Raw genomic sequence first — 27,242 nt, 5'->3', positions numbered from 1 at the left:
GAGCGCCCGCGGGGCTGCGTTAGCAAACGGAACTCATCCGCAAGGAAGGAGGCGCGCTCAACTCCTTTGCCCAGGCTGTGGGTTTCTCTGTGTCTTTTTAATCACCCGATAAGCTGAGATTCGAAGGGGTGGCTGCTGAGGCTTTAAAATACCCCCAATATGCTCTCATATCCAGTTAACATTATTAAGATCCGTACAGAACTTAGAGTTCATTTTTTATAACAGAGTAGCCTTTTTGACTAGGGCTCCAGAGCATGGATAAAACAACTCACCAAGAAAACCTCTTCTATAGATATATATTTGGAGTGGGGTGTAAATATCATCTGGCATTGTTTTGGACCAGCTCTGTAAATCTCTGCTTTTCACAACCATAAACATTGTGACTAGCCAAAATAAAAGATCCCGATTTTTTTTAAATTATTTTTTGTTTTAAACCCACAAACTGATGCCTGTATTTGGGATATATTAAATTCATTCGCAGTCAGTTAAAACCCATATAATCCCAGTGCAGGGTGGGAAGTATTTCAGAGGCCTCCTGCTTATATGGGCTTTTTCAGAGCCGTGTTGTCATATCCTAAAAGCACATCCGCCTTAAACATACTGGATTACTTGATGTAGAACACCATGTCAAACTAGGGATACAAGAAGGGCTAATTAATACATGCTGAAGAGGGTGGATCTCACTTCATATGCCTGTTGGCACCCTGAAAGAGGAAACTATGCCATCTGAAACAGAAGATCCCTTTCCTGCCAATTCATATTGGATTCCTTTCCTACCTTTGCCATATTAGCATCATTTGACTGAGCTAGGGATATTGGAGTTGCAGAAGAAGACTCCTTCCACCTCTGTGCCTCCCCAAATGCTCAGGGACTCTGAGCAAACCTTGTAAACAAAAGTAAGAGAACTCTGTTTGGGCTCACCCCTAGGCTTTGGGTCCCAGCAGCTGCAAATGACATGCACTGTTTTCGTTATCAGTAGCAGTGTGAACCAATTAAAGGATTTTTAGTTGATTGATCATCTGCCTCTTTAATTAGCAGATTAACTATAGCTAGTTATAATGTGATTGAGTTTTCATATTACAAAACATCATTAATAGGTGCCAAAGAGCTACCACTTGTTCTTAAAAAGACTGTCTTTAATATTTTTCTTGTGACTCTTAAAGGTATTAACAGGATGAGATGAGTTGCAGTTACATACTAGAACCAAAATATTCTCAACAGTGGACAAGTGTGTCATTAATCTGAAGTCGCCTGATTAAAAATTACACTCTCTGGTTACAATTGGCTCCTGGAAGCTTTAGATAATTGGTCTACTTATTAAAGCATGTGGCCCTTGCTGTCACGTTTCACTTTCCACAGAGCTGCCAATGAGCCCCTTCTGATTCCTCCCTGTGGAGCCCTGTGGCCTATGCCCATTGTTGGTTATTCCCAGAACTATGTTGGATTTGCTGCCTTCACAGTGATTGTGTGCCCCAAAAGACACTTCAGCTCAGAATTCCTTAAACCAAAAGGATATATAGTGAGGGGTTTTAAGTAAACACTTTAATGGATCATCTATTAAGGACTGAGCTTAGAAAACAAAACAAAAAAATAGCTGCACAGATGCACTTTTAAAATATAATATGTGGAGTCCAATCCTATGCATGTTTACTCAGAAGTTAGCCCCAGTGTCTTTTGTGTGGTTCACTATCTGAGAAGTGTGCATAGGAGTGCAGCTTTAAGAATTAGTTGTGCAACAGTAGCACCTTCCTGCGACAATGAATATGGATCTTACTGAAAAATCTGCCACATGGGTGCAGACTCATAACATCCTCCCCACAGAATGTCCTTTCAGGTATATTTTATAAATGCTGGAAAGTTTCCGGAACCAAACCTTTCTTTGGCTTTCTGCTTCAGGACATCTGCTCCTTCTCCCTTACATTCTGAAAAGGAAAGAGGGCTCACCTAGTCTTACTAAATTAATTGAAAGTTGGGTGCAAATGAATACAAGTGCAACTGGGCTCAAGATAAGAGAGAATCCTATGTTGGATGGAAATCAGCTTTTTTAAAAAGTACAATGTTAGGCATAGCACCTTGTACACAGAGAGAGATGGGGAACCCTTGAGCCAGCAAGTGCCGTTGCAGCAAATACACACACAATTCCTGGAATGGTCTGCACGCTGCCCTTTCAGCTATCATCTATGACTTGGCAGAGCTAGAATTCCCCAAACCCACCTCCCAGCCTATCAACTCAAATCCAAACAGGCATGTGGAAAAACATGTCATCTTTCAAAATTCACATGTGTTTTATAAAGATTTGTGAACTAGAATGGGCAAGTTACCTGGTGGCGTGTGCCTTTTCTGCAGAATTTGCCTGGATCCTTCAAGTTGTGTTTTCACATGCATTTCTTCATTAAGGGGTTAAGCATTGCTATGAGCCACAATGACTGCGTACTACTATCCAGTATCAGAGGTAGAATGCTTTTGAATTCCAGTTGTTGAAGAGCACAAGTGGGAAGAGTGGTGTTGCATTCATGTCCTGGTTTGCAGGCTTTTTGTAGGCAATTGGTTGGCCATACTGGAAAGCAGGTTGCTGAACAAGATAGGCCTTGGGGTCTGATCCCACAGGGATCTTTTTGTGTTCTTATGATTCCATAGGATTGGTTCCATAGGTTTGGCTGCACATTTTTTTTTAATTCATGAGCTTTCTGATATAGCCCCTTCCTCCATCATCCTGCATTGTGAATGACAGTTGAGTTGTATTCATGCAGATGGATTGTGCAGTTGGCACATAAAATGGCTTCAATCACATGTGCAGATCCAGTGATCTCCTACTGTAATGGAGGGTGAGGGGAGGACCTGTTCTGCCCCTCATTTATTTTAAAGCCCAAACCTGTAGCTCAGCTTCACAAACCTTGGTGTATTTTGCTTTCATGGCCCTGGGGTGCCGTCTTTCCCCCAAGGCGCTTAAGATAAATACTGCATACGGAGCTCTTGACGCATTTCACAGACAGAGTTCACTGTTGAGATGAAAAGCCCTCAGCTCACGAATAGATTCAGGATGGAGACGGTCTTTCTTTCCACAGTTGAAAGAGGTTTGAAATAAAGGTAGCTGCTTTCGGTGGGTACATTTCATCCCCCTTCTGCAGCCACTAAAGAGATTTTGCAAGTTCCTGTATTGTTTCCAAAAAAAAACAAAAACCCAACCAGAATTCAGAGTGAGTCAAAAGAAACGTGTGGGTAGCGCTTGCCATGGGAAGTGATTCCTCTCTAAAACCCGTGCAAAATACTCTTTTAAAACGATTCCTTTTCTCCAACCTCAGTTGGTAGAAGCGGCTGTTGGCATCCCTTTGGGGTAGTGAAATGCACAGGTAGGGAGAGATATTTGCTCCACGTAGCTGCCAGCAGACTGACTTACGTGGGGAAACAATCCTTGCATTTACTTGGTTCTTTTCCTAAGTGTCTGGGAACACAAGAACATAGGAAGCATCACAGGAAGTCAAACCAATGGTCTCTTGAGATCTGTCGTGTCTATACTGGCAAGAGGCTCTTGTATTGTTAAGGCCCGTCTATAAACAGCACAGTTTCCAGAAGATGTGTGAAAGAAGGCAGGGATGGTTCCTTGCAAAACTCTACAGGTAGAGAGTTCCAACTGATCCTCAAGGGCTTGAGAAACACCAGAAGTGCTCCATCAGAGGATCTCAGTGGCAGAGGTGGATCATAAGGAATCAGACGGTGCTTAAGGTAATGTTGGGTCCAAGCTGTTTAGGGCTTTGTAAATTAACACAAGGACCTTAAACCTGGCATGATAGCAAATCAGCAAGCGGTGCATATCTCTTGGCAGAATAGCATGCTGCCAGTAATCTGCTCTTGTGAGCAGTCTGGCTGCTGCATCCTGCACTAGCTGCAGCTTCTGACCCCATACAAGGGCAGCCCCATATAAAGGGCATTACAGGAGTCCAGTCTTGAGGTCACCAATGTATGGACCACTATGGTCGGATTATTGCCCACCTCATCATTTCCCATTTAATGGAGAATCAAAGCCTTCAAGGAGAAGCAGAGGAAAGCCATCTTGGCACCCAATCTGTGAACAGTTAATGTTGTGGGTCTGTTTAGATACTGCCAAGTCTGTGTGCTATCTCAGCACCTGGTGTGAAAACCACCAGCTCAGCCTGGCCTTGCTGGCATGCTTGAGTTCCTGACAGAGATAGGTCTTTGCCTAGGCAGGGGGAGAGCAAGGCCGAAGGGTTTGAAAAGACGTGGCTTGCGGAAGATACAGATATACATGCATGTCAGTAATCTGCATATCTGTCTGCTTGCCTGTTTTGTTATTAAGATGTTGGGGAAGGGTTAATTAATGAATTATATATGCTTCAACTTTGATCCATCCTGGTTTATTAATATGCAAGGAAACATATGGTAAAAGGGCTAAACGAAGGAGAACAGCCCATTTTTAAATGTCTAGGCAATTGCTCTTTATTTATATAGTCAGCCCACTTGAGAGAATCATGAAGCCCTGAGAATTTGGAATTTAGTAATGCTGTTGGCTTCCCTTCTCCTAGGGCAGTGGTTCTCAAGCTTTTTTCTCTGGGATGCATTTTCAGAATAAAAATTTGCTTGCGCCTCTCACTTAATTTTTTATTGATAAGAAATACATTGGAAAGCAAAAAGTAACAACTCCTCGCAGTGCTTGATTTATAACATAGAACACAACTACTTTATAATGCGATCATGGGACATGCAGAAAGTATAAAAACAATGCAGCTACATTAGATCATGAATCATTCCCAGTGAGAGGTGTGAGCTTGCTTTTGCCAGGTAATCTCATTTATATTAGGTCTAATTTGAGACAAACAAACTCTTGTCTCCTCATCAACACAAAGAAGCTCTTTTCTCTTTTCTGATCTTTCATATTTGTCAGAATTGAAAATCCCTGTTCAGAACAATATGTCATGGAGAACTGTAGAAGAATCGCCAATGTGCTTGAAGAGAGGTGTGGACATATTTAAAATTATTTTGAGACTATGCTATACTATACTATACTGACATGTTGAAATGTTTCTTTGATTGTCCTTGAATCTTACTGCCACACTTGCCATCTTCTCCTGCCACACCAATGTGGCGTGCCACACCCTTTGTGAACCACTGTTCTAGGGGGAAGCCATCACTCAGGGAGGGGGTCTGGGCCTCTGACACTTCACAGTGAAACCTTTTGCTCCTACTGTATCTCTGAAACTGCAGATTAACATTGGAACTGAACCTTAGATAAACAAAGTTATCACTTAGGATCAGCTCTACTAGGACATCAAGTGGCAGATTTTGGGGGTAATGGTACAGAAAAGCAAAATGTCAATCAATAACTTAGTTTGATATATTTCCCAAAATGGGATCACCACTTGGCTTTTCTGTAGGCAGCAAAATGTCTCTAGTTATGATGACCAACAGCAAGCTTGCTCAGTAGCATGTTACATATTTGATGCCTGCAGAGCCTCTGTCTTCATAAAGTCTATAGAAGTGGATTGTGCCTTTTCTTCTCGCCCGATCCTGGCAACAAACAATGTAAGACTTAATCCACAGGACGACTCCTGCATGGAATGTGATGGCTGCATAAAGGTGACCATGTTTTGTTTGAAAAAAAGTCCAGTGGGGTAGCGATATGACTTTTGTTACAGCAAAAACAAATGCCTTATTAGATAAGGTGTCACAAGACACCTTGAGGAAATGTTTATTTTAGCTGAAAGGATAATTCACAAATCACAAGTATAATTCACAAGTGGACTTTATGTCTGTGGATTTCAGGATGCAGGCTGGAGTGCTTATGGTAGTTCAAGATCAAAAAGGTCTATTTGATTGCTCACCTCCCTGTAAAAAAATTATTTCCTGTGATACAGGATTCACACTTGTTCAAGGCAGGTGCTCTGGGTCTGGGAATTCTGGCTGCAGTGACTCATTACAACTTGTTAAAAGAGGTCCAAAGGGAAGCCAATTTTGCAAATCTAAGGGCATGCAGCTATTTGAAATGAAACAGTCAAACTTAAAGTGGCTTCTCTCTTGGGTACAGATAATTTATAAACATGGCTGAAGATCAAATGTGCCAGCCAGCATCTGATCTGATCTTAAGGAAAATATCCCCCTAAGAACTCCTTCATGAAGCACTCAGCCATTTAAATTCAATAAAAGTCAATATATTGGCATAATGAGTGGTACAAATGTTGGCGAAGTGTGACAGAATGCTACATTCGTCCCCCCAAAAAACCTGCGATGGGGAAACACGAAGTAGATAGGAACAACCTATACGCAACAGATTTAAAGCCTTTTGCTGTGACCAGAATCTTTTGTGTGTGATTTAGGGAGGGTGGGCTCATTTATTCCACTTTGTAGCTTGTTTCGCTGATATACTCAACTGATTCTTGGAAAACTGATTCCATTTTAGGACTTTTATGTTCAGACTATAAATGTCAATTGCTTTGTTCAAGCTCATTTGTTCTCCTGAGGTACGTGATTCAGTTATGACTCGCATTACAAAGTATACTAGGTTGCCTGCCTGCTACCAATGTTTTGGTTTTGTACACTGCTCTGTTAAAAAAAAAAAAAAAAGGTTTTCATGTTCTTCCCTGAAGATAGACTGATTTATTTTCAAGTTAATTGAGAGCCAATGTGATAACTCAGTTAAAGAGTGTTATAGATTTAAATCCCTGCTCATCCATGAAGTTCACTGGGCAACCTGGGGCTAGTCACTATGGTTGCTCTACATACTTACACATTCTTATATGTCAGGGCTTTTTTCAAATAAACCTGAAAACCAGTTTGATGGGGCTGGGGGTGTTTCAGAGTCTCTGTGCAACCTTAGCTCCTCGGAGAAGGAGTGGAAGATGGATGCTTATTCTGAATAATTACTAGTGTTTTCTCAAACTGGGATGGCGGGACATTTTCCCAGGGCTCAGGTTCAAGTGGAAGAGCAGGCAAAGGCCAGGCCTAAATGGTACCATCACTCCATGACATTTGGAGTTTTCACGCCATGCCTTTACTTGTCCGTAATGTGCATATCATGTGCGGGTGGTGTGTTGAGTCTCCCGCTTTCCAGCTCAGCATGGCATGCTGTTCTAATTGTGTGGGAAGTGAAACATCACGTGGCACATGGCATGGAAGGAATTTTTATTTGTCTGCCAGAGCGGTTTGTGCAGTGGCCAGAAGGCCAAGCTTATGAAAACAGTCTAGCCCTCTTGCTACCTATCATGGTCTGTAAAAGCACTTGCACAAAGGGAGGTAGTCCAAGGTCTGCCTGTGCAAGGTAGCTATATTAATTAAGGGAAGAGTCTATGGAAACAAAAGGCAACCTTTCAATGCTGCCTGTCTCTCTTGGTATATGATGCTTCCACACAACACAACACAACACAACACAACACAACACAACACACACACCACAGTAGACTACTGTGTAGCAGAGATGGAAAGCCTGTGGCCTCCAGATGTTGTACTCTAACACCTGCATCCCTAACACCAGGCCATGCTGGATGGGCCTGATTGAAGTTGGGAGCCCAACAATATCTGAACAGTCATGGGTTCCCCATTCCTGATGCAGAGCAAACACCACACTTGTCAACATTACACTCCAGTTTCTAAACTGGCACCTAGCAATGCGGTAAGTATAACATTTAGACCTAACTGAAGACCAGGTAGTATCTGGAGGATTGAGGGAACACAGTCAGGGCGTACTGTTCTTTCTTCCTCTCTGGCACAGCTTTTAGGCGCCAGGATCACTTGCTAAGCAGCTACTGCCAATTCCATCCTTTTCCCCAATCCTTGTATGTGGCAGTCATGCAGAAGGCGGGGGAAGGAAAGGCAAAGCCCAGAGAGAATTCTCTCAGCAACAATGAGAGCTAGGTGGGGGTAGGTGTGCCTCTTGCAGTTATTAATATTGCACATTTGGAGCAATAGGGTGAATAAAAACCTGACTCTTCTGGGAATAAAAATTGTCCAGACCAAAAATATGGTTCCAAAGCTTTAATAACAGAACTTTCTTCAAAACAGACTTACAACAATAGTGATACGTTCAAATAGTTGCAAAAAATATGTGCTTGTCCAAACAAATGTACATCTTCTTAGAAATGTAAAATTACTCCAAACAGAACTGAAATCAAAGTTATTTCTCTCCATGCAGCCTGCATTCCAGCCTGAGGCTGTTCTCTCCAGGAGAGAATCATCAGCGCAAGGTGGCTTGAGAACAAAGACAACTCCCACAAAATGGAGATTTGCAACTGAATACCCCTCCCATGTAATCTAAGTTAAACAGCACATAAGAGAGTAGCAGAGATACATTCTCAGTTAATTATCAGCCTGTTTGGTGCTCAGAGAGCTTCACTGGAAATTTCCTTGCTCCTTTTAGCAATACACATACAGAGCTATTTTCCATTTACAATTAAACAATTACGCTTAACAGTGCCCCCCACAATTTGAGTTTTGAAACAGCAACCACAAATCTCCAGTGTGTGTGGTTACTAATTACACAGTACTTGTTAAAAGCCTATCCTCTGATGAAGTTCTCTGCTAATTCAGTAACTCTGTTAATGACTCATTTTTGTCTCCCCAAACCTGATGCCCTCCAGGTGTTTTGGACTACAACTTCCATCGGCCTCGGTTGACTGGGTCTGATGGGAGTTGTAGTCAAAAACACCTGGAGGGCACCTGGTTGAGGCACACTGGCCTATAGTGTGGTGCCAAAATAACTTGAACCAGCCCATTGCTAGAGCAGTGGTAATTCTCCTTCTTGTATGCAATCATCTCTCCCCACATTGCCCTGATGACTCTCAGTGTTCCTGCTGCCTTTTCTCAGCATGTTCTCTTGCTGCTAAGCCCAGGAGAACAGTAACGGAAGGCAGTGTTTGAAGTAAGAACAAGCTGCTGATTTATCAAACAGCATCTTTCTGCTACTCCTCTCCTTAGTACTGCCTAGCATCCAACTTGGTGGTGTGGTTTTTTTCCCCTGTTGGCGCGCCTATGATTGATGTTAGCAATGCCATTAGATTCGGTACAGGCTATTTTGGAGGGGTTCGTGTGTGTTCTGTCTCTGCCTCTTGCTATTTACCTCTGAACTCTCGGAGCAAAGTTAAGACAGCAGCATGTGGATGGGATACCAGCAAGGAGCATCTGTTCAAAGAAACACAGTGAGGAAATTCCAGCATGGGGTCAGTGCTGGGGCCCCAAGCCTCTCTCTCCTCACCCCCCCCCCCCGCCTTCACTGATATGCCAAATTCATTGTTTACACTCACCTTCATACACAGAGTAGTAGTGTACGCAATGTGTGCCTTCCCACGTGAGCAGATTTTAGGGCAATAAATGCACATTTGTTTCTCACTTCTTACTCATCGGCCCAAAAAGTTAGTCACTCTTAAGAATATTTAATAATAATAATAATAATAATAATAATAATAATAATCGATATTTTCTTTTCATAGCACTATAATGGCAATATTTTGCAACAAGGGGAGATGTGATCCTGTAGAAAAATCGCTTTTGTATACTCATTGGAGGTTTTATGAGATAAAGGTTTTGCTTTTATCTGAATTCACATTGTGGAATGTACAGAATTAACTGTCTATATGCTACCTTTACTTGCTCCTAGGACATGTAAGAGGTAAAAAGTTTCCACAATAGGGCTGCAGTTGGCTGGACTGTGAGTTACATTCTGTGAAAGCAAGCACTGAGTTAAGAGTGGCCAGGATCATTGGCTAGAGGAAGAACTTAGTATCTCAGAATTATCTTTTTAACGTTAAAGCAACCTGGTAGAGTGAACAGTCTGATTTATAGTAAGAGCAGCCAAGTTAAGTTTATTATATATTAAATTTAAAGCTAAGCATGACCGCCCATTTTTAATTATTTGTTGATCAAAGACAAAAGACATCTTACGTACATTGTTTTACTTGGAAGTGGTGCCTGTACTATTTTGTACTGTGCTTTGCCACAGCTATTAGCAGGTGAATAGAGGTTTATCATTAACTTGCAATTTAAATATATGGTGGCAGTGAGGAAACAGGGTCAAACAAATAAGTAAAGGGGAGTAAGAGCTGAAGTGGAGTGGGATAACAGGAGTTAATCCTTGACAGTTTGGTGGCAGCAAACTGGGATTATAGTAAGAGTAGCTATAATAATCTTTTAACAAGTGGTGGCATCACTGTGGGATAATAGAGGAATCCTTTACAGATTCTTCCTGGAGCTATTGCATTCATTGCTGCTGTGATGGCTGTGCTGGACCACATATGTTTGATGGTTTATTTGGGAGGGGAGGGTAAGATACAAGGGCCTAACTGTAGCATAGGCCCCCTACACAGTCTGTTGTTGCATCTGCACATAATAGAATATTTAGAGGGTAGTGCCAGGATCACTAAAATGGTACCCATGGATGCAGATGTGGCCATGGAAGCTTTCCTTGATGCCTGCAGGGTCCCCTTTCCCCCCTGAAATTAGACTTGAAAGAAGCACTGTATTATAGCCAATATACTTGCTGGCAGTCTGTGCTTGGTTGCTGGTGTATGTGGTGCCCACGATAGTTTCTTTGATATGCAAATCTGCACAGGGTAGAGGATGTTGGCATTAAAGCAGTGAACACTGCAACCCAGTCCATTTCTGCTCAGCGCTACGTCCCACTGTATTAAATGGAGCTTGCTCCCAGGCAAGTGAGGAATAGGACTACAGTCTTAGCAAAGGTACAATACAAAGAGTTAGCTGCCATTTGGAGTACAATCAGAGCCAGCCCTCCCTTGAGGCGGGATGAAGCAACCGCCTTAGGTGGTGGAAATGCAAGAGGCAGCGCCCTGCCCGCCCCACTGCCTCTGGAGAAGCAACCAAGGTAAGGGAGGCTGAGGCTGAGTAGCACAGCATTCTGCCACCCAGCTTTGCCACCGGTCTCCCCCCACCCCTAGGGGCGGAGAGGCACTGGCGGCAAAGCTCTGGAGAATGCCTCCCCTCTCGCTGAGCTGCTGAGGCAGGAGGCATTCTGCCGCCCATCTTTGCTGCTGGGCAGGAAGGGAGATTCTGCCGAAGCTTCCACGCTCAGCGGCAAGGCTCTGCAAGGACTTTTCCTTGAGGGGGAGCCCTTGCAGAGCATCACACAAGCACACTATTGCAGGGATGCTTTGCCTCAGGTACCAAAACATCTCAGGCCACCCCTGAATGCGGTTGGGCTGATCATTTTAAAGAAAGAGCCTTAGAGTTGAATGTTTTTTTCATCCTTTCCCACTCATTTGTGTCTGAAATCCACCAGGTAGAGAGTGTGCCTTTCCCTTACATCCTCATGCTGATTAATCTCCCAGACTGACTGTAAAACTGAAAGATAGGACGCTGTTTTCCTGTCATGTGGTGAGAAGGGTCTCCATCTTGTTGTGTTGCTAGCAAGAAGGCAAGGATGTTCTTACAGGCAGCTTGGAAATGGTTTTAGACAAAATCATTTCCATGTCTCTGAATTCCAGTTGCTTAGGTGCCACAGCACAGACCCATGAACCAAATGTGTATGAAATTTGCATATGCTAATTTATATGTATGAATGCCTCTGAGAAATCGAGACGGTGGGTGCCACAAGCCCTGATCTAAAGTTTGACATGGGGGAAACAGACAAAGGAGAGGAAAATGGAGGGAGGGATAAACAACCGATGAATATACTGCTATTTCCATTTACGAGTGCTTAGGCTTCATTACAGTAAGAGTGGCTGTAGAGAGCGTAGGAACGAGCAGTGTTGGGTCAAAAGCTGCATGGACAAGGTGGTTTTGGAGGAGGGGGCATCCACAGGTGCTCTGGCAAGCTGCTCAAGGCAGAAGGGGCATCAAAGGTGAAGGGGGGTGTTTGAGGGAGGGGGCGACCAAAGAGGAAAATTGCATCATCTGAAACAGGGATTCCCAGACTTGGATCTCCAACTGCTTTTGGACTACAATTCCCATCATCCCTGACCACTGGTCCTGCTAGCTAGGGATGATGGGAATTGTAGTCCAACAACAGCTGGAGACCCGAGTTTGAGAAACTGTGATCTAAAAGCAGAGGATACAGATCTGAAGAATGCAAACTTAGAACTAATTAGTTAAATTTAAATAGAGATACATCTCACTTAGCCTAATGAGGAAGACTGTGCCCAGGTGACTCTGTGTGCCCACTCAGCCTGCTCCCCTGGTGCTAGTGCTGATGGGGAACTTCAAGATCCTCCTGCTCTCCCTTCTTCTTTAAGGTGGACTTGAACTGGACAACCCTTCAAATGGAGGACTCGCTACTGTAAAGTAGGGTATGTGGCCACCTTATGCGGGTGATGAAGCAGAGGAGCAAACGACATAAGAGCAGCCAGGTGATGGAGGGGCAAGGGAGGTATTTCAAGGTAAAGATGAGGAGCTCAGACTGGGTCCAGGTAGCCTGAAGAGGGATGTCACAATCTTCAGTAGATAGTCCTATGATCTCATCTGGGCTACAGCAAGACTTCTCCTCTATAAATATTTAGATTAGACTTCCACCGCCACCGATCATTTTTACAGCTCTGTCCCTCGATTTATCAGTGTCTTTCAGGAGAGGCAAGGCTGCATCGCAGCCCAGCTTCCCTGGTGAAATAGCTGTAGAGCTGTGTACAGCAGGGCTGATGCTTCACACATTCATGATGGAATGCTTCCGCGTTAGCAAAATGACACAGGCTGTTATTTTTCTTTTTTCAGCTATATTTCATCCCTGGAAATGCAAGCAGTGGATTTTTTTTCTTTTTTCTTTTAAAGGATTCTAAGCAGTGCTGGGAAATTTTTAGCGCAGCAGCAGCAGCTGGGGACGGAGCAGGGAGTGGGTGGACCCTGACTGAAGCGGCAGAATCCAGACTTCCAAAGAAAACCAGAGAAAGATGGGTCTTATTCACTCTTCCTCTGGTCGCACTGCTCCCCGCTCCGCCCCCCAGGGAAACGCTCTTTAGAGCTCAGTCGGAGCAAACAGCAATTCCAGTTTTCTCTGGATTGACATTTGCTCCCATTTAGAGCTAAAGAAAAGGTTTTTCCTGGGAAAGGAGCAGGGAATTGGGGAAACTACTCGGATCCATGCTTTCTAGGCACGGGATAAGCGGAAGTGTTGGCAAGCCCATAGATGGATGAAGTACCTAACTGAGCAATCCTGACTATGTGAATTAAAAGCAAATCATGCTTTAGGGCAATGGAAGACTGATTTCCTTCTTGCAATCTATCGTTTTACTGTCCCACAATTGTCTTGGGCCAGATTCAATGAAATACAGTGGTACCTCGGGTTACATACGCTTCAGGTTACATACGCTTCAGGTTACAGACTCCGCTAACCCAGAAATAGTGCTTCAGGTTAAAAACTTTGCTTCAGGATGAGAAGAGAAATCGTGCTCCGGCGGCGCAGCAGCAGCAGGAGGCCCCATTAGCTAAAGTGGTGCTTCAGGTTAAGAACGGACCTCTGGAACGAATTAAGTACTTAACCCGAGGTACCACTGTAGTTGAGCTAGTAAGAGCCATTACAATGCATCCTGCTAGAGCAGTGGGTCTTTCCCCCTCACCCCAATGTGTCCTCTCCCCAAATTGGTTCTGGGCTATTGGGATAACCCTTAGAGCAGCATGGAGCTGGAGGAGAAGGGACATAATTCCATCAGCAGAAGCAGAAATGCGCTAACAGAGAGGTTGGCCTAGTGCAAGAGTGAATTCTACCCCTTTAAATTTACAAAGCTAGAGTGTGTTCTCCAGATCAGGACCAACCCAAGGCAGTTTGTTGCCTGAGGTGAAAGACAAGATAGCACTCCTGACCGCTACCACGCACACACAATCTAGATGGACCTGCTCTGCCTAATGCTGGGCTGCCCCTGCTCCAGATCTCCTAAAAGTAAACTAAGTCTTAACAATTGATCCTGATCAATTGATCCTTAATTGATCCTGATGATGCACTCTTGCTTAACAATCTTACTGAATTGGACAGATGTTCACCATATCCAACATCCTTTGGAATCCACAGGATGTGAACTTTCTTAGCCCTGTGTCATTTTTGCCGTTATTAATCAATCCTCCCATTTTGTACCATTGTCTGCCACACCCACTTGCTAAGTCTTGTTTCAAAAAGAATGGTGAAATACTGAGGATAGATGGTGTGTGTGTGTGTGTGTGTGTGTGTGTGAGAGAGAGAGAGAGAGAGAGAGAGAGAGAGAGAGAGAGAGAGAGGTTGCTTATATAGGCAAAGGACCCGTTCTGGGGTCGGTGGAAGCTTGGGCTTCCCCCGCCTCAGCCCTGCGGCTAAAAAGGTAGCCAAGACAGAGAGCAGGATCCATCCCGCTAGCTGTCTTGGCTTCTGCCAAAGCCGCGCGCAGCCTCTCCCGGTGGGAGAGGTTGTGCATGGCTAAAGAGATCCCGCTGGCTGTCTTGGCTTCTTTGCTCTTTGGGGCTGGGGGGGGAATAATTTTTTTTCTTTATTTCCCCCCCAAAAAACTAGGTGCACTCTATGGTCCGGTGCACCCTATAGAGCGAAAAATACGGTAGCTCTTCAAACATCAAACATATCCCTGGGCTTTTATACTGGCCATTACAGAAGTGCACAAATTACCCCTACATATTGACAGTCTTTTTCAATACAGTCGTTCCTCAGAAGTCAAACGCCTTGCAAGTCGAATGTTTTGGCTCCCAAACACCGCAAACCTGGAGGTGAGTGTTCCGGTTTGCAAACATTTTTTGGAACCCGAACATCTGATGCGGCTTTCGATTGGCTGCAGGAGCTTCCTGCAGCCAATCGGAAGCCACAACTTGGTTTCCGAACATTTTAGAAGTCAAACAGACTTCCGGAATGGAATCTATTCGACTTCCAAGGTGCAACTGTACACCTCAGAGTAGGCTTGCCCCTCTCCCCCCAAATAACGGCCATAAGCAGATGTCCAGTCCAGATAAGATGGAAGTGCTGTGCATAGTGGTTTGTTTTTGCCCAGGGGAGTGATCCTACACTAGACAAAATTGCACTCCCCCCGAAGGAGCAGGTTTGCAGCTTGGGAGTTCTCCTTGATCCATCTTTCTTGTTAGAGCTACAAGTTGCTTCAGTGGCATGGAGTGCCTCTTACCAGTTTAGGTATGCCAGGTTTGACCCTACCTGGACGGAGATAGCCATGTGCCATTATTCATGCTTTGATAACTCCGGGTTACACTACTATAATGCACTATACTTGGGGGCTGCCTCTGAACTATGTTTTCTTCTGCAGAATGCAGCTAGTAGATTGCTAACTGGATATTATAATCATAATATTATAATATTATGCCTGTGCTATGCCAACTGCACTGGCTCACACTCATTTCAGTTCAAAATGCTCTTTTTTACCTTTTGAAGCTCCTCATGGCTTCAGATCATCAGTCTCTATATTTGCCTTCCTGTGGAGGCCCTTCTGTGAATGCTCTCTCCATCAAATGTGAGTTGGGTGGATACCAGAGAGCCTTCTAAGTGGTGGTGCCCCAGTTCTGGAATACTCTTTTCAGAAGGTTTGCCTGGCACTTTTTTGTCATTTTCACTTTCTTGGTGTTTTTAGATGTGGGGGGTTTTCCTTTATTTGAGAATACAGCTCATTGTTTTATGCTGCTTTTATAAGGTTGTAGCTTTCAGCTGCTTTTGTTGTTGTAGTTGTGTTTTAATTGTTCTTTTTCGTAAAACCGCCCTGGGAATGCAATTGAAGGATGGTATAAATATAAGAAAGGAATAAGTAATAAATACACACAACCCCCGAGTGATTCTTCTGGCAGCCTTTCTAGATCACTTCTCATCTCTTTTGGCCTTTTGAATACACTTGTATTTCTGCTAGTCCCTGTGCCTTCACATTTGGTCTTTGGCACAAATTGAATTAGTATGCCTCTCATGCCTGCTTCCCCATCCTTAATGAAGATGTTAATGGGGCTGGAGCTGAACCCTGATCTCTGCTAAAGTTCTTTTTCTTTAGTCTTATGCATCAATGCTAAGCATTATCCTGTAACCTTGGGGCTGTCCCTGGAGTCATGTCTGAGTTCAATGGAAGCAGAAAGCATTAACCTCTCATCAGAAACGAGTGTAGATAACATGCTGCATCTGGAGGAAACCCTATTCAAGCCAAAACAATCAAATTCTGCAAGTGAGGCTCCCTTCAGATGCACTCAAAATGCTGTAATAAAATTCCGGTCTATTAAACCATCCTGCTTCTACTTGGCCACTAATTCTGTAATTACAGAAAAATAAAAGCTGTCAAATTCCCTGGCAAGATTTATTCCTGGTAATCTCCTTGTGCAAGTTTTGGCTTACGGTTCCATTATTCTCTAATAGCTCAGAGTCATTCTCCCCCCCTCCCCCCCAATGTGCTTTCGGTAGGGTTGCTACATTAGACTTGCAGGGCATCAAATGGTCAAGGGTCAGTGTGCTTGAAAATCAATACTATATTTACTTAGATCTGATCCCTGATTAGGTCTTACTGAAAAAGTGTGCTCCTGGGAGGCGGGGTGGGAAAAAACCTTTCTTGAATAACACAATGCTGGGGTGGAGAACCTCCAGGTTGCAGTCCAAATCCAGACAGCCAGACCTCAGAATTCGAACAATTAAAACCTCTCTAGATCATGCCCTCCCGTGATGAAGTGGACCATAAGATTGTACCCTAAGTCTGTAGAAAGCCTAAACAGGTCCCTTTTGCCCTCTGGGTCCACCTCTACCTACTGGAAATGCTTTGGTTACATTCAGAACAGCTTCTCAAATGGAATTTACACCTTTTGTATGATGTCAAAACAACCCACCTTATATTTCTTCAGATGTTCCCATTTATGCACCCACAATTATTTACGTTTTCGCATTTATGAGAGATTTTGTTCTTCTCCCCCCCTCCCCATGCTGGATGCTTTCCTCTTATGCCTTACCTTCTTGTTGTTCTGTTACAAAATCTGTTTTGCTCTGGACTCCATGGGATCTCATCGGGATATATCAAAAAGTTTGAATGAGACTTTTGGGATCATAGAATATATGCCAGGTATAGAGGAACAGAGGTGGCAGCTCCTCATCCAATTAACTTTTTTTCTTTATGGTGAATATTGCCAAAACAGAAAAGGGTGTTGGGATTTACTTGTGGACGTGTCTCTTAGCCCAAATCTAGAAAACAGTTAATTGTACTCGGGTTCTGCTAAAATCAATAAAAAATATATAGTCGAGTGAGAAATCAATTCATTTCAACCGTCATTGCATGCCGTTGACTTTCTATGGGTTGAGCTTATGTGCCTTCTTCTGCTAGGCTCAGAAAGTGAGATAATTATAGTCAGAAAGTCTCCATTTTTTGTGTACTCTAATATTATCTAGTTCCCCCTCTGTTTTGACTAAATGCAACTATTGTTTATGCCCACTTCAGAATCAAAGCTGTCGGTGGAACAAAGATCACCGAGCAACCATAAAGTGTGCAGTTCAAGGGTTTATCTGTTGAGCCTACTGTAATCTGTGTAGCCCCACTTTGTGTTCCATTTCTTGGTTACGCTAGAGCTGGCATAGCCAAACTTGGCCCTCTGGCTGTTTTTGGGACTACAACTCCCATCAACCCTAGCTAACAGGGCCAGTGGTCAGGGATGATGGGAACTGTAGTCCCAAAACAGCTGGAGGGCCAAGTTTGGCCATGCCTACACTAGAACATAACCAAGAGGTGTAGCCTAAGGATTGGCTCTTGTGGTAATCTAAGTCTCTGCACAAAAAGACAAGAGGAGAGGAGAGTTATCTGGTCCGCTGATCACAGGCATCTTGCTTAGTCCAGCTGCAGTTCCCATTTGGGTTGTAGTGGTCACCACTTGAGATCATACTGCTGCTGCAGGTGTGACCAAGCCCATAAGCTGTCTGTCTTGATGCTTCTTCCCTAAAAGCTCCAAACGAAGCCTGTAGCATATTTTTAGTTTCTTTCCGAGACCAACATCTTGCCAACTACTTTCAGGGATTCTTCAGATTTAGAGGGCTACCTAGACCATTACTACAGCACACAATTATTACTAGGAGTCATAAGTCATTATTGTATTTATTCTTTCTTTCTTTTCCTAGTAAATGCCTGGCTCTCTCCATTAAAAAAACAAAAACAAGCCTTTCTCCCTGACCTTCATGTAACAACATTAATGCATTCTGCTAACATTAGCTTTTCTCTGCTGGAGATGCCACAGGCTTTACTTGCTTCTGACTTCCCATCTCACATACTGGTGTCACTTTCTAACCCTGGCTGTGTTCTCAGCCCCCATGTAACCATACAATCTGTCTCTCTTTGGTTTCCCCCCCTTTGGAAAAATCTGAGCTTAGCTGCACTGTAATGAGGCTCCTCTCTAGAATGAACAGACTGCAGTTTAGCACTTCCTCCCACTGTTCTTTTTATTCACACGGTTTATTCTCAAAGCTTTCCAAAATTCCGGCTCCCTTACAGATTTGCTTTGTGCAACAGCTCTGCGGGGCCTCTAGTGAAGCTGAGCTTCGTGTCCTTGCTCAAGAGGAGACACCATTTCTTCCCTCTCGGACAATATGCCGTCCGTGCCTGTGCTCTCATATTAATCCTGCCCAACAAGCAAAAATAAAGGAGGCAGATAAGCATGTTGCTGCAGAATAGGCTGGCCAAATGGGAAGATGAACAGGGCTTCTGTACTATTAATAGTGGCAAGGGAAAGGGAATTTCAGCAGGTGCAGCTTATCATGCAAGAGGGAGAAAAGCAATTGGAATGTTCTCTTCTGCTCAGCTATTTATGGTACGTGTGTCTTATCCTCCTTCACATCTGGTCAACCTACTACTTAGCAGGAAGAGAGAACAAAAGTGCCAAATTGTTCACTTCCAGATGTTGGCCAAGGGTGGCTAAGTATACAATGCTAACACCCATGACAACAATCTATCCATCTTATGAATTTTGTTTGTTCCAGAAAGACACATCCATCCCCATGTTTTTTGGGGTGGAAGAAAGCATAGGTAGACAAATTGACAGAAACAGTCCACACTTGGACAGTGTCTAGGACCACCCAAACATTTACAAAACAGGGGCAAGCTTTTGAGTTCTACAGAACTCTTCGTCATCAGGCAAAGATGTTACACAACACAGGAAGTAAGAGGATGAACGTTCAGGGTTTATTTAAAAGAAGCCAAACATTACATAATTAAGCTGGATGTTATGGCCATAAGGCCAGCTTTTAGGCTTGGTTCCTACATGCAGATTTCAAACTGACTAGGTATCTGCTAAGTTCTACAAGTATGAGGATTCTGGAAGCAAGAAGCAATGGCTGTTCCCCACAGTGAAAGGTCAGCTGCTACCCAGATCCATCCCACGCTGTTCGCATAGTTCTCCTGATGCCCTTTTGCCCTTCCTACATCTCCCTGTTTTCTCTTGAGGCTTAGTGTCTAAGCCTTGCCCCTGCTTGTTCCCCAGCTACGTTGCTGTTCCATGATGGCACTTGCAGGCTTTCCTGACTCAGCTGTCACTGTCCTGCAGTCCTGCTTTAAAGCTGGCTGTCTTCTTTGCAATGCGATATGGTGCGCTAGCACTTTTTGCCTGTGCGGCGTTGTCAACTGGACACATGACGCGAATGAATCAGCAAGACGGTTTACCCGTTGTGACCTCTAGTATTCTTGGCACACAGCCCAAGATACTTCACACCTCCTTTTGGACTTCAGAGCTTCCCACAGTACTAGGTTCTAGGTCAGATCCTAGTGGTGGGCATTGCAGCCACAGTGTAGAAGAGCGGTGGTGGTTTTTTTTGGCAGTAGAAACCAGCAGGCAGCAAGTCCCCAGCCTCACTTCTCTGAGAGAAAGAGAGAGCTAGAGAACCTGATGTGCTTTCTTTTGAATTCTGATCTAAAACGCACCTGGCATGAACTTCTGTGAACTTGTCAGGCAGGAGAGGTGTGTTTTTATTGCTTCATAGAGAATTTCTGGAACTGATCATTTCAGCATGAGTATCTGCTGTGGCCACTGTGCACCCTCTTCCAAAAACTTAAGCGTATGAACTGGACTTTATCTATTCTGTGTGTTGGGAGCACACCACAAAATGAAAACTACCTTCACAGATTTTCTAGCGGTTGTGGTTATAGGGAAAGCTACTGAAAATGCATCTTCAAGCTATTGTAGACAGTTTGTGATAGAAGCAAAGGCCCACAGACCAGATTGGGGGGTGGTCTGGATGGGACAATGGGGCTTGATTTTGAGTTAGAGTGTCCCCTGCCAACATTCACCACACATATATGTACAGCAAATGATAAGAGTTATTCACTAAGTAATGATAAGGAGGAAGTGAGAAAACTTTAGTATTTTTCAAGACCGACGACATGACTCTATGCCATCATCCAGTCTAATGAAAGTACTGTTCAGATGCAGGTTCTGCAGGGATTTCTACACAATGGGATGTGACCCACTAGGCTTGTTCTTTACCTGTGTATGGCTTAGAGGGCATCCCATTTTTCACCATATCCTAGCTGCACCTGAGACTGGAATTTAAGAAATGAGTGTCAATTGCAATATGCTGTGAAAGAATCACAATCTACCCCAGCTAGGAGACCACTTTTAATCATTTTGTTTGTGTCAAGGGATAGAGCCAAAATTTATCAGCCCTAGGCAGTATGGCTTACAATTGTGGAAGAGCCCTTTCTGAGCTTTCAATCCAGGCTCTTCCTTGGCCTGTTTTTTTTCTTTCAATGCTGTATTGATATTCACCACCACCAAACCATCTGTCTGTAGCTGAGTTGCTGGTCAATAAAATAGCAAAATTCCACCTTAATTAAGAGAATGTGTGAGCATTTACCTTAACTAACGGAGCCTTGGTAAGCAGAGTAGAAAAGCAACCCTAAGTATACTTAGAAGTCTTCTGTATCTGTAGCAGCACCGCATGGTAAGTTTTAAAAATGGGATTGTAGCACATCAGGCTGTAGGAGAGGGGCTGCGTTTAGAATGTTCTCCTTTCTCCCCTTCCCAGAACCCCCACACCACACCACCTTGCATGTAGAAAACTAGTGTGTCAGGGAATGAAGGTCTCAGCCTTGCCTTCTTCCTGACATTTTAATGTGTGCAAGGTGGCTCCGCCAGCTCAGAATTCAGCACTATGTGTAACCACACCTTCCACTCTCTCACACACTTGTGGGCTGAAGTGGCAAGGAGCAAGGGGCAAGGCAAGTGCTGTCAGGAGATTCTCCAGCTTTATTGATTCCTGGAACAAGGCTAATGTCTGAAGTGTCCCACGGCTGTGACATGGACTAGGGGAGCACACAATCTGCTGCCACTCCATGGTGTGTTTGGGAGGCGAAAGAGAGAAACCACTCAGCAAGAATAAGAAGAAGCAAGGTCTCAGAGCGAGATCCGTTTACTACAGTCACCAGGTCAGCATGGGAGGCTGAGCAGCTAATTCTGACTTCCTTGCCTCTTTATTAGCCCCATAAACTAGCCAAGCATTTCATTAAGGGGAAGGAAACAGTAGGCTATGCATGCCGAGATGGTTGTGCAACAACACCTGAGGGATGCATAACAACGGGCTGCTTTTCAGGAAGGCTTGTGCATCTGTCAGGAACTCAGGGCCGGACTAGCTGAACCAGCACATTTCTTGCCCTCAGATGGAGTGGGGTGGCTTAGAACACAAGAAACAGCCTTTTACTGTGTCAGACCACCAAACCATGCACCTCAGTATTATATACACTAGGGGTAGGGAAGCTTCTTCAGCCTGAAGGCCATATTCTCTCATAGATGAGCTTCCAAAAACCGCATGCTAGACAGTGCTAGAGACAAAGGAGGGGTAGAGGAGGTGTGACATGTGACGTTGGCACTGGGGTGTGGCCAGGGGCCACATGTGGGGGGATGGAGGGGCTGCATTTGCCTTTGGGGCCTGGGGTTCTCCATCCTGGTCTGTAATGACTGCCAGCACCTCTCTAGGATTTCAGACCAGAGTCTCTCTCATCCCCAGCTGCAGTTGTCAGAGACTGAACCAGAGACCTTCTGCAACCAAAGCAGATGCTCTTCTGCTGGGTTACAGCCCTTCCCTGTTTGTAACATGAAAGAAGAAAGGTGGAGACAGGAATTGATATGGATAGAGTTGAAAGCGGCATGAGAGGAATCGCTTCCTCTGGTGTACTGTATTCACATTTTGTTTTACTGTCGATTCTGTGCAGGCAGGTTTGGGGGGGGGAATATATTTTAAAAACATATAAATCCTGTTTACTAGAGGTGGCAGGATGTACCCACCACCATGAACTTCTTTGAAACTGCCTTCTGGTCTCTTTAAAGAAAAAGAAAAAGCCAGCTCTTTGCAGGCTAAGTCCACTAAATTTTACATTGGTGCATAATCTGCAGTAGCTGTCACTACTCTGACTCCTATTTAGCCCTCAAGAAAGAAGTACCTGGTTACCATATTGCATTGTATCTGGGGAATTTGTGTGAAGTCTACGCAAGCTCTCTCGATGTTTGCATTGAAAGAGAAGATGCATATAGATCATTTTGCCGTTCATTAACCCAACAATTACCCATTATCAGCACCGTTGCTTGCCTTCACGAGGGTAAGCATAGTTAATATGTTTTGACATCACCACCACGGGACCGGGTTTGTCTTCTCTATGAGATACTCATCTTCTCTGTTAGGATAAAATACATATTTCTGCAGCAGCCAGAGCAGCTTTTAGAGAAAATAAATTCCAAGAGTGTTTTCCACAATCCCCTTTAGATAATAGCCCTAGAGAGCTAATAGTGTAATGGCTGAGACATTGCACTACAAATCTCCAGTTCACAACTTGCTTCTGCCATGAGTTCATGGCAGTCTCAGGTAGACACTGCAATATGGGGGTTTTACTTGCCATATAAGATTCAAACTATATATTTAAAGTAGGGATAGGCAACCCAGAAGGGCCACAGATTTCTCATGCATGGAGTCCAGAAGGGCCACAGATTTCTCATGCATGCTCTAAAGTCTAAACTGCTACTATTACTATCAGGAATATCATAATCAGATCAATCCTTCATTGCTCGTGTTTTCCTTTTCCAATGCTTCTTGACATATATACACATCTTCCCTTAGTTCTTTTCCATTATGCTCCCATCTTAAGGAATATTATAGTGCAGGACAAGCACAAAACAGATAAAGCTTAATGAAAGGCAAATCCAGGGCAAGATGGGTTGCCTTAAAAAATGTATTTATTTAAGAAATAAGAATACAAATACAGCATATATGAAAATGCATACAATAACTCTAAATTGGTGGCAGAAAATGCTATGGTTGACTATGATGCACAGAGTTTTGATTAGGAGTGTAACTTGATTAAATCAAATTAAATTATTTGTTAATCAAATAATTAATTGTATATGTACTCAGCATATGAACATTGGGTGGGTGGGTCTTTTAAAAGGCATTCTTTCTTTGTTTTTAGATTGTATATGCCATAGAATCATAGGGTTGGAAAAGACCTTGGGAGTCATCTGGTCCAAACCCCAACACAGTGAAGGATGTAAACACAGAATCCCTTCCAGCCGGCTGTGCAGCCTCCACTTCAGTATCTCCAGAAAAACATAACCTCTGAAGGCAGCATATCCCACCGCCCACCATCAGGAGGTTCCTCCTAATCATGTTTATCTGAAATCTGCTTCCCTGATATTTCTGGCCATTGGCCTGCCCTCTGGAGCCAAAGAGCAAGTCTCCAACTTCTTTGCGACAGAGCTCCAGATATTTCAAGATTGTTAGTTAATCTTCTTAAATATGGCATTCCATCCTTCGTGAGAGTCAAGGGGGAATACCTCCTTTAAGACAATCTGTTGTTTTATAAAGTACTAAATTATTATAACATTTCTTTTTTTAAAAAAAGTTGCCCGGCTAATGAAGGATGCCCTTTAATCGACTGAGAACCTCTCTAATAGACTACATCCAACTCATTAATTAATGAAAGGTTGAAAACCTGTTTGTAATTGTTCTTCGGGAACTTACAGTACTACAAATATTGCCAAATGTCAGCACAAGCTTTGCTGCCACACTTGACAAGCTGAAATCCAAACAAGCTACCACATTACTGCTCTCCCCATAAAAAAACCCTAGCCCTCACCCACGCATATTCCAGAATGATTATCTGAGTCTTGCAACGTTAAACTTTTACTCTGAAACCTTTGTGCTTTGGTTGAGAAAAATACCAGAACAGTCCATCATCATATATCCTATCTCCACTATCATTATGATTTTTACTCTGAGCTCGTAAATCAGGGCTGTCCAATGGGGTGCCTTCTGGATGTTGCTGAACTGCAACTTTTATCATTCCTTACTGTTGGACATACGGGATGCGGGTGGCGCTGTGCGTTAAACCACAGAGCCTAGGACTTGTCGATCAGAAGGTCGGTGGTTTGAATCCCCGTGACAGGGTGAGCTCCCGTTGCTCGGTCCCTGGTCCTGCCAACCTAGCAGTTCGAAAGCACGTCAAAGTGCAAGTAGATAAATAGGTACCAGTCCGGTGGGAAGGTAAACGGCGTTTCCGTGCGCTGCTCTGGTTCGCCAGAAGTGGCTTAGTTATGCTGGCCACATGACCCGGAAGCTGTACGCCGGCTCGCTCGGCCAGTAAAGCGAGATGAGCGCTGCAACCCCAGAGTCGGTCACAACTGGACCTAATGGTCAGGGGTCCCTTTACCCTTTACCTTTACCATTGGACATGCTAGCTGCTGGAAATTGGAGTCCCAGCAAAATCTGGAAGGCACCGCGTTGGCTACCCCTGCTATTAACAATGTCTTTATTGGTTTCTTATGATATATGCCTAATTAGTTTGCTGAGACTTGCCTTATCACCAAACCAGCACAAGATTGTGATTTATAGAAGAAAAATCTATTTGCTTCATACTCTCACTCTCTCTCTCTCTCTCTCGTGTACATAGCAGACTTGCTTGTCTGCAAAGGAGAGGAAACAAAGGGTGTGTGTGTGTGTGTGTGTGTGTGTGTGTGTAATGGAACACACACAAACACACACACACACTTTGTATTACATGCCTAGGAGGAAAATCTGTACTGGCTACTGTTCCTGGCTCTCTAGCTCTTGATATTTGCTGGATGAGTCACTTTTGATGACAAATACATTAAACAGTATCTTTAACCCTGCTTTCCAATCATTCTTCTTTTGTGCAAAATACAGCACAGTATAGTCACAGCTGCTGCGGCATCATTTACAATATACAAATCAATTGTACATTAAGCTCTTGTCTGAAACATGATGGGTCCAAGCCAGAACACTCCCCAGGACAATTTCACTGTATACAAGCTTAAATCCTGTTAACACACTTTTCTTCCAACTGAACTTGAAAATTTGTGGTTATGATGAATGATATTCTGAGAGGTGTTTTCACCCACTGGTCTGTCAAACCAGATCAACAATAGCTGTTCTGTTTGTCCTGTTAGAGATGTTTTCTTAATTTTTAAAAAATGACAAAGAGACTTTTTCCATGTTAGGTAACAGACAAGACACTGACACACAGGACCAATGAAATTGGCCAGAACATTACTTAAGCCCAGAAGTCTCATATTACATAACCTCTAGGGTAGGTATATGAGAGAGCACAGAAAAATATAGGCAAATCTTGTGTAAACATGAAGCTGTCATTCTACTTCAAGCTAATAGGATCAGGTTTCTTATTCCAAAAGGGAAGATATTTGGTGATAGCAGCAGTAGCTGCAAAAAAGAAAATGGCGGGTGGTGCATGCACCACAACCCTTGTCCAATTGTAAGTCTCGTGCCATTCAAAGTAAGTAGAATGGTTGCAGAACCCTTTCAGTGCAGCCTGCCCTCCCATTTTCCTTTGTAAAACAACTGCGAAGTGGAAATCTATGCCATATGATAGAAGCCCATCAAATATTATTCAATACCAGCTCTCCTGCCCCCATCCTTTAGGACCAAAGCAGCCTGGTTCTTGGTTTTGTTTAAGGTCTTGTTTCTCTTTCTTTCCTGCCACTTGTAATCAAAAATATCTCTTTTTTTCTACATAATGACTAGCAATAAGAAGACTCCTTGATCCATTCTACAAATGACATTCACTGATCACAGTGGAAATTGATCAAAATACCAGAGGAAGGCAGCATGCGGCTCCTGAAACCTTTTTGTGCATACATAGTCTCCTTTCCTGTTGTTTGCCCTCACCATCTGGAATTCAGAAAGAGAGGGGTCTGATTATGTTATTATCTCTAAGGCTTAAAAAAAATTCTTCTTTACCTCTTTTTCTCTCTCAAGCTTAAGTGTAATGTTCCCATTTCTAAAATGGGCAGATTTTTTTTGGACGGTCTTCTACGTGCTTAATTCCTTGATGATACAATGCACATTCTGTGTGGCTCGTCTAACTTTCTTGTCAACTTTGCTCATAAGGCATTTTCCACCTGTGGTTCAAGGGTACTCTGAGAGGCAGACCCAGATGGGAGATTCCTATCCTGCTTAGTTTAACATCAAAATGGAAAAGTCAGTACAGTGGTACCTCAGGTTACATACGCTTCAGGTTGCATACACTTCAGGTTAAAGACTCCGCTAGAAATAGTGCTTCAGGTTAAAAACTTTGCTTCAGGATGAGAATAGAAATCGTGTGGTGGCAGCGGGAGGCCCCATTAGCTAAAGTGGTGCTTCAGGTTAAGAACAGTTTCAGGTTAATTACGGACCTCCGGAACGAATTAAGTACTTAACCTGAGGTACCACTGTAATCCAAAAGATGGCACCATGTTGCACAGGAGTTGGGAAAAAAATATCCCCTGGACTGTGCACCCCTAAATCTCCTTCTCTTCTACCCCAGACATATTAATAGTTAAGAATACACTAAATTTATTTTATCTTCAAAGTGCTCTGCAAACATTAGTCAATAAATTCTCAGAGCTTGCCTGTGAGTCACTATCATTCCTGCATGTGTTTCCAGCATCTGCGTGATTAGCTGTCCACTCTGAGCTTTCTCCGCAGTTTAGCTTCCCAGGGACTCTCTGTGGATTACTTTCCTCGCAGATATCTACTTGCTGCCATTGGCAGTTGTCATCTTCCGCCAGCATTCCTCCATCCATATCCCTTGCTCCCTGTTTCTCTGCTGTGGCTGAAGCTTACAGCTCTTTCCATTAAAGAAATCTCCAAAGTGGAGGAGTCATTAGCCTTGACAAAATGAAAGTGTGTGGGGATGGGCGGGGGGGGGGGGGAGAGAACCACAGAAAGAGACCAAAGATGAGGAAAATAAATATTTCCCAAAGAGTTAATGAGCTCTCTGTGGGATTTGAACTCAAGACCCTCAGTACTGCTGCTCAGATCTGTACCATATTCACTTAAACAGTAACTCTGTTAGCAGACTTGAATAGTTTCGGTT

At 43.6% G+C, this 27,242-nt stretch overlaps 1 protein-coding gene across 2 annotated transcripts in view; it reads left to right on the top strand.

Annotated features, from left to right (window-relative positions):
• Positions 1–27,242, top strand: part of CAMKV (CaM kinase like vesicle associated) — a 64,153-nt gene that overhangs the window by 1,977 nt on the left and 34,934 nt on the right. The window lies entirely within an intron of this gene.

Source organism: Podarcis pityusensis (assembly GCF_964106645.2).
Source record: "Podarcis pityusensis genome assembly, chromosome: 2".
NCBI classification, from domain to species: domain Eukaryota; kingdom Metazoa; phylum Chordata; class Lepidosauria; order Squamata; family Lacertidae; genus Podarcis; species Podarcis pityusensis.
This window is presented reverse-complemented; position numbering and strand designations above follow the sequence as displayed.